This window comes from Canis aureus, chromosome 16 (assembly GCF_053574225.1).
Source record: "Canis aureus isolate CA01 chromosome 16, VMU_Caureus_v.1.0, whole genome shotgun sequence".
In the NCBI taxonomy this organism is placed as follows: Eukaryota; Metazoa; Chordata; class Mammalia; order Carnivora; family Canidae; genus Canis; species Canis aureus.
In genome coordinates this window covers 55,088,625-55,097,095 of record NC_135626.1, presented here as the reverse complement: position 1 = coordinate 55,097,095, position 8,471 = coordinate 55,088,625, and the positions used below count along the sequence as shown (strand labels likewise).

At 36.9% G+C, this 8,471-nt stretch overlaps 1 long non-coding RNA gene across 8 annotated transcripts in view; it reads left to right on the top strand.

Annotated features, from left to right (window-relative positions):
* The first annotated feature begins 1,624 nt into the window (after positions 1-1,624).
* The window catches only part of LOC144286936 (uncharacterized), a 571,272-nt gene continuing 564,425 nt past the window's right edge, over positions 1,625-8,471 (top strand). For all 8 annotated transcript variants that reach the window (XR_013354884.1, XR_013354881.1, XR_013354885.1 and 5 more), the window contains exon 1: positions 1,625-1,892. This is a non-coding gene — a long non-coding RNA (uncharacterized LOC144286936). The remainder of the gene's footprint in view (positions 1,893-8,471) is intronic.

Genomic DNA, 8,471 nt, shown 5'->3' with positions numbered 1-8,471 from the left:
GCATCTTCATAATTGAGGTTTGTGTTTTTCCTAGAGTAAGATGCATGTGTTTGCATCAGATTACTTTCTCGTGATATTTTTAGAAACCTACTGAGGGAGAAAAGAACAGATAGAAGAAAAAAGGAAAGAAAGACGGGAAAGCAGTCTTTATACTATCACCTCAGGCTTCCTCCCAGACGATGCACCTGTTCCTTTCAAGTTCCTTTCCAGAGTGACTAAGAAAACGATTTTATTATATCACGACCTTCGGTCTAAATTCCCCTTTATAAAGTAGTGGATAGTGAGACTCCAAGTATTGCAAGTACTACCGATAGAGTTAAAACGTATATCTGAGGACGATGGCTATTTTTATGATGGAAATTAAAAACGTGCACCAAGAAAACCGGGGTTGTAATGTTTAAAATGTCCATAAGAGCATATTGATTGACAGCATGAAGGATTAACATTCATCGAGAAAGAATCATGTAAGTGCGCTAAACAATGTGATTACTTTTTTCCCCCAATGTCACTTTAAAAAATCAGATATCCAATTCAAACAGAAATTATTAACGACATGGGTATATGTGTGGTTGGTCCCATTTCATTTTTATAGTGTGACTCAGCAGCTGTCCTGCATTCAAGGCAGGTTGATCGTTCTAATAATTCACTCTAATTAACTACTCCTTTCTGATAATGGCCCCTCTTGGCGTAATCCACCAAGGGAAGCTTTGAAGTTGGCTCATGTTACCAGCAGGAATCATGATAACACGTTTTTGATGCTGCTTAGACGTTTCTGTCCCCAAAGATCCCCAGATAGTCATCTTTCCATTATTCTTACATTTGCTGTCCACTTTGACATTTTCCTGGAAAACTCTTAATCTCCTATGGTTTTCTCTATGGGTCTAATGTTTTTCTTTTTACTGCTACCCTGAGAGCATCATTTTATGAAACGACACTGGAATGAGGACAGTAAATGAACTGTATGCACGCGCACACACACACAAAAAGTATTTTAGCTATGATAGAAATGACACTTTTATATTCAACCATTTTTAGAAGATCCCTGTGACTTTCCTTGCTTTGTACAAATAATCAAGAAATGTATATCATTAACTGGAGAAAAAGTTAATTTTATTGACCTACTGTTTGCCTGTTGTTCAGTGTTGACTCTGGTCTACACAGAGGTGATTCAGAGAAATGTTTTAAAAAAAAATTAGTGAAGATCTGGAAAGTCAAAAAACCTTTTAAGATAGTACAGCATTCTAACTGGACCCGATGTCCATTATCTGATGGAAAGACCATTTATTTTTTCATGACTTTGGTTGTCATTTCATAGTGAACTTTTCAGCAATGCCACCCACTTTCAGTGTTTCTAAAGTCTTGAAGATATGTATTCTTACCATGGAAACCACGGGCTCTAATAATATTTAATTGTTATCCCCTTGTGTTGTAATTCTATACCAATGAGGGGGTGGAAAAGTAGTAACTGTTATCACCAAGTGTAGCATTTCATAACATCTTTGAGTAGACAGAAATAACCTCCTTCAAAGGCATTCAGAGACACTTTGATGTAGCAACATACTGGTCACTGGAAATCACTCATCACTGAAGGTCTGTTAAAAACTTTCTCCAGACATTTGTTTCTTCCTGTTTCCGTCATTCCTTAAATACCAACCTTTTGTCACCAGCTTTTAGTCCTTAGGCTGCAGGCTTGAATACCTGTCATAAAGGCCTGAGTAGAAAAAGAATCCTATACTTTCTGGAAATTCTCATATGGCTGAACATACTGGAGGGTTCAGGAGGTCCCCCTGCACTCAGGATTCTGTTCGCTTAAACTGTTTGGACACCAACCACGTGAAAAGGAACTCATCCAAGAATGGATTATAGCCAACAACTCTGACATGAAGACACAGGTAGAGTATGAGGATGTGGACTTCGTAGATGTTTATGTTTTTTGGTATTAGGAAGATTTAAAAAAAAAACATATCAACCTTATTGATGTGTAAATTACATAAAATAAATTGCACCAATTTTTTTTTTAAATTTATTCTTTTTTTAAAGATTTATTTACTTATTTATTCATGATAGATATAGAGAGAGAAGGAGAGAGGCAGAGACACAGGAGGAAGGAGAAGCAGGCTCCATGCCGGGAGCCTGACACGGGACTCGATCCTGGGACTCCAGGGTCACGCCCTGGGCCAAAGGCAGGAGCCAAACCGCTGAGCCACTCAGGGATCCCCCAAATTGCACCAATTTTTAAGTGTACATCTTGTTAAGTTTTGGGAAGTGTATCTATCTGTGTGACACCTCCACAAGCAGGACGTAGAATAGTTCTTTTACCCTCGAAGATCTTGTCCCCTTCTAGACAATTCCCTGCTAACCTCTGGCCAGAGGCAGACACTAATTAGACTCGTCTTTTCTAGAGTTTCATGTAATTAAAAGCTCAGAGTGCATACTTTTTGTGCAAAGCTTTTACTACTCAGCTAATGTTTTTGAGATTCCTCCCAATTGTTGTGTGCTTCTAATTTATCCCTTTTAATTGTTGATTAGTGTTTCTTTGCATGGATATACTATAATTTGTTTATTCAGTCACCTATTGATGGACACTGGGTTGTTTCCAACATGGAGCTATAACAAATTAAGCTGTTAAGAGCATTCATGCACTAATCTTTTTGCAGATAGATGTTTATGTTTACTTTTGTTAAATATGTAGTATTGGATCACTATGTCCCATGGTAAATGAATGCTTAGCTTTATAAGTAACCGACAAGCTGTTTCCAATGGAATTGTACCATTTTTCATTCCCACTGGCAGTATGTGAGAGTAGTGATTGTCTCACATACTTGCTAAGTCTTGGTGTTGAGATTCTTTTTAATTTTAGTCATTCCAGGGTGTATCTCTCTGTAGGTTTATTATTTATTTATTTATTCTCTGTAGGTTTAAATCACTTTCATTACCTTGAGTAATAATGCCGAACCTATTTTTATGTGCTTATTGGCTATTTGTATACCTTCTTTTGTGAAATGTCTGATAGTGTGTAGAACAGTGTTTGCGTATTTTTATAGGATTATTTGATATGCGATTGAATTTCATTTTTTGTGTGTGTTCTAGATATAATTCCTATTTCAGATACATACACTGCAAATATTTTCTTCCAGTCTGTTGACTATTTTATTCTCTCATCAGTATCTTTCAAAGTGCTATGACTCATCTAAGAAATCCTAACCTATTCCAAGGTTGTAGAATTTCTCCTGTGCTTTCCTCTGAAGGTTTTATGTTTTGAATTTGTATGCTTAGTTCTCTGCTGGATTTCAAGTTAATATTTACATGATGGAAGGTAAGAGTTAAGGTTTGTTTTTTATATTAATAAATATTTGTTCTTACCCTATTTCCCTCTTTGTATGAAAGACTATCCTTTCTCCCACTGAACTGCTCTTTCAGGTTCATTAAATACCCATATACATTTTAGAATTACTTCATCAGTTTCTAAAAAACATGCCCGCTGTTATTTTGTTGGGATTGCTTTAAGTTTACAGATAAAATTATAGACATTTTAACAATATTGAGTCTTCTAATTTATAGCCATGTTATAATTCTCCATTTATTTAGTTCTAAGCATTGTTTTGTAGTTTCTTTATGCAATGTTGTGTAGTTTTCAGTGTACAGGTCTTACACATATATTGTGAAATTTATACTTAGATATTTGATTGCAGTCAAAATGCTATTTTTATTTCAGTTACAATGGTTTATTGCTGCTATATAGGAAAATAGTTTATAATTCTATATTAATTTTTTTCCCATGATCTTGATAAACCTGCCTAGTAGCTTCTAGCTTGTTTTGTAAATTATTTGGAATATCCTAGCTAGATGATTGTCATTTCTAAATAGTCTTATTTCTTTTCTTGCAATATACATGCCATTTATTTTTTTCTCTTCTTAGTGAATTAGCTTAGGATCTTCAGCAAATTCTTAGTAGAAATAGTGAGAGTAGAAACTATTGCCTTGTTTCCAGTCTCAGTGGGAAAGCATTGCTTCTTTGTTCATTAAAAATAATATTAGTATAATTGTTTTTCCATCAAAGGCTGATAACTGGTTGGAGAAATTTCCTTCTGTTCCTAATTTCTGAAAGTTTGCATCATGAATAGGTATCAGATTTTGTCTTTTTTATTTTCTGTATTTATTGTGATGATCATATGGTGTTTTTCTTTATTCTGTTAATATGATGAGCTTGAATGAATAATCTTTTGAATGTTAAACCAACCTTCTACAATACGTAGCACATTCCTGGAGTGTTCTGAATGAGTACAGAGCCATTTTGGGAGAGAGAAGTGCTATTTTCCGGAACTTCTATAGATAGTGTCTTAAACATAGAAATGCTATTAACATACCTTATAGTCACAGGTTAATGTGTTCTTGGAAAATGTGGAAGACCTGTTCACTATTAAAGTGTCTTTGGATGCTTCCTGAAGCATTCAGAATATGCAACAGAACCTTAGGAATGTCTATTATTATTATTATTTTTTTTTAGGAATGCCTATTTTAAAGGATGTTTTCATCCTGTAACCACGAGATCATTTTAAAGGATGATTTTTTAAAAATCCCTCTATATTTGTTTCCCATTGCTGCTATAACAAAGTACCGTAACCTTAGTGGCTTAGAACAAAACACATATATTATCTTACTTCTCTGGAAGTCAGAAGTCTTAAAACCAAGGTGTTGACAGAACTGCATTCATTCTGAAGGTTCTAGGGGGGGATTCATTCCCCTGTCTTTTCCAGCTTCTATAGGTCTCCTGTATTCCTCACCTGTGGTCCCTTTCTCATAGCACTTCAGTTCTGCTCCCTTCCTCACATCTATTCTGCTCTGACCCTCATGCCTCCCCATAGTAAGGACCATTGTGACTGAGGATAATTTCCACATATTAAGATCCTTACTCATGTCTGCAAAGATGCTCTTGCCACTTAATGTAAGATAATCATACATTCTGGGGATTAAGCCATGCACTTCTTTGGAAGTTATTATGCCTAACACACATCCTGACATCTTTCCCCAGGAAAACTTACATGCTTTCCATAGTTGTGAAATTAGCATTTGGAGGACATGTCTTTCTTTAGATGATGAAGTCATCTATGACCCTTACATGGTATTTTATGGGATGTCAGCTTGGGCTTCAGTGTCTTCAATAAGTAATAGTCTTTGCAAGTTATATCCTGGATAGCATGGCGAATATTGCTTGGCCCGTTGAAACTATCTCAATCATGTATCACTCTTGTATATAACTCAACATTAGCCATTAAACTGTGGGCACATGATATATAATAACAATATTCAGGACCATACTACTCTCTCCTAGAATATCTAGGAAGGATTTTATCCCTCCTTTCCCTGATGCCTACCAATTACAAAAAGAGCCTGTGGTTACAGGATGAAAAATCTTACATTTTCTCTGTTTTTGGCCTAGATCATGGGGCGTGTTAGATGCCTGGTTTTAATGATTATTTTAATGGTATTTTAAGCCACAGGCTTAGATTGCTCCTCAGTCTTGCCAGTTCTTACTTGTCTTTTATGTCTTACAAGCCTTGTTCTTCAAACCCCACTGGGCAGAGACAGAGCTTCCCCCTGCGAGCCATGCAGTGCCAAGCAAATCACTGGCCTTCAGTAAATAATAATAGTGTGCAGGGCTGTGACAGGGAGGTGGAAACTGGACCTTATCCGGCCCTCAGCTCCCCTGTGGTCTCAGGGCCCACTCATTCTGGCAAATACTTTGGAAACTGAATGATCTCTGAGGGGGTATTAATCACTTTTATAATGACTTCAATAACTATATGTATGTGGGTACGTATATCCACTCTAGTTACAGCTCAGGTACATTAAAAAGAAAAAAAAAAAAAACTTTGAACCTCTGCTATGTGCCAATCACTTTGTTGGAGCATCCTGGGTTGAAAGATGATAATAGTACCAAAGAACATAGATATAAAGTTCCTCCAGGACTGTTGCATTTATAGAGGTTAAGTGCATATCTGTGTATACAGCAGCTTTTAAAATGAAGTTGATATTTTGGTTTATTTTTATGTGAAAGAATACTGCGGAAACAAATTTCCTCTGAAGAGATTTCCTTTTCCCATTTGCAACACTTCTTGAAATAAACAGATAACTTAGGGGCCCTTCAAGTTCTTAAAACCATTTGTCCCTCCATCTTGTTTGTATTCTCGATCTCCAATGACATCAAAATGACTTAATGGTATTTATAACTACAGAATCATTGGCACTACTAGTATTTGTTTATCACTGATTTGCGGGGGTGGAAGGAATATGGGAGAAATTTTCATTCATTTTCTGGTGTGTGTGTGTGTGTGTGTGTGTGTGTGTGTTTAGAAAAAGTTCTGTTCAGAACCTCCTGAACAATAAGACTACTCTGCTCTGCACACAGAGTGATGACAAATGTGTGAGTGTGAGAGTGGATGCTTATGGAGGATTTATATGGACTCTTTTTTACTCCAGGTTTATGTGGTTAGTAGTAAAAGGTGACCTGATAGCTAAGGAAGTACCTTTAGCTACTACTGGAGACCCCTACCCTACATTGACAAAGTCTCACTTTTTTGGGGATAAAGATTATTCAAAACTTTAAAGGAGATTCCTTCTCCTTCCTTTCCACCCTTTCCTGGGGTATGACCCCTGAACCACACTCCCCATCCTCACACTAACACCCTCTTGGTAATCCAGGTAAAAGTTTGTTTATGAGACCACATTTATTTTAAGTGGTTTTGATAGAAGTATAAAAATTGACTCAGAAATTGTTTTGGGTAATGAAATTTGACTCTCTGGAAAGCCCCATGTATTCCTTCCTCTTTAAAACATGCCCATAATGGTGATGACAATATACTGTGGCAATTAAAAAAATCACCTGATGTCAAGCTTTTTCAAGTTCCTCTCTTAACGTCTCAGGGATACTGCTTTGATGTTTTGCCCTCACTGTAGGCATCCTGCCCAGTGAAGCACACCATAAGAGTGGTATTTTTAAAGTTTTTTTTTTAATAGTTATTGTTAAAATATTTGAAGAGACAAAAAACTCTCATACATTATTGCTTAATATGATAACTATTTTTCTTTTTATATTGCCATCTATTCCTTATCTTTTGAATGTCTGCAATGGTTGGAAAGACATAATAATGGATCACTGGATTCAGCAGGGATTTGACAACTCCCTTTCCTCATTACTATTTCTTTTTCCTTCCCACACAACCCAGTGAAGATTCCTGATAAGAACTACTACTTGGTTAGTTGAATTTTATCTTACATTATCCTTGCTTCTCCATTCACTTGTGGTGTAGATATACTTATCACCATTGCTTCTCCTCCTTGTTTCCTGTTCCTCCTCCTTCTCCTCCCCCTTTCCTTCTCCATCTTATCCTCCTTCTCCGTCGTCTTCTTCCACTTCTCTCTTGTCTTCCTGCTAAGTGTTCCCATGATTTTTTTTTAAAGATCAATTTGGTCATTTGAGAGTGAGAGAGAGAGAGCACACAGAGGGAGGGCCAGAGAGAGAGAGAGAGAGAGCAAGACAGAGAGAATCTCAAGCAGACTCCCCTCACTGAATGAGGAGTCCAATGTGGGGCTTGATCCCAGGACACTGAGATCATGACCTGAGCTGAAGGCAGACACTTCACCAACTGAGCCATCCAGGTGCCTCATCAACAATTATTTTAGATGCGCTTATTTTTGGAAGGCATTTTAGAAAACAACAGACAGGTAGATTCTAAATATGAGTCAGATATTCAGGAAATAAACTCTTTTGTGCAGAAAATAATCATGCCAAAAGAAAAAAAAAAACCCTGCTAGGAAATAATGTGTGAGATGATATAAGTTTTCTGTGCATGTGCTGCAGAGGCATGGGGCAAAGGAGGTGCAAGTGACAAGAAGAAAGGAAAGGAAGGATGAGAGAATCACAAAGATATTAGCTTCCATTTCACTAAAAATTTGGTTCTTATAACAATAAAACTAAGCACAATTAGCAATTATGAAAGAAACCTTTGTACTTCAATAAAGAAAGATCATGCTTAGAAAAGATTTCTCCGTACTCTGAGAATATATTTTTTATTCTACCAATATTTGGGGTTCCTGGATGGAATTCATCCAGTACTGTTTTTCCTTGAGATGATCAATTGAAGTCTCGTTTTAAAAGACCAACAAAGGGGCGCCTGGGTGGCTCAGCGGTGTAGCATCTGTCTTTGTCTCAGGGTGTGATCCTGGGGTCTGGGGTTGGAGTCCAGCATCGGGCTCCCTGTGAGGAGTCTGCTTCTCCCTCTGTCTATGTCTCCGCCTCTCTCTCTGTGCCTCTCATGAATAAATAAATAAAATCTTTAAAAAAATAAATAAAAAGATAAAAGACCAGCAAAGATTTATGTTGCACATTTTCAGTTCTCAGACAACATTCAGAGTTCAACAGGGAACCCATAAATGATGAAGAGAGGGATGAACACTGATGAACTATGCTG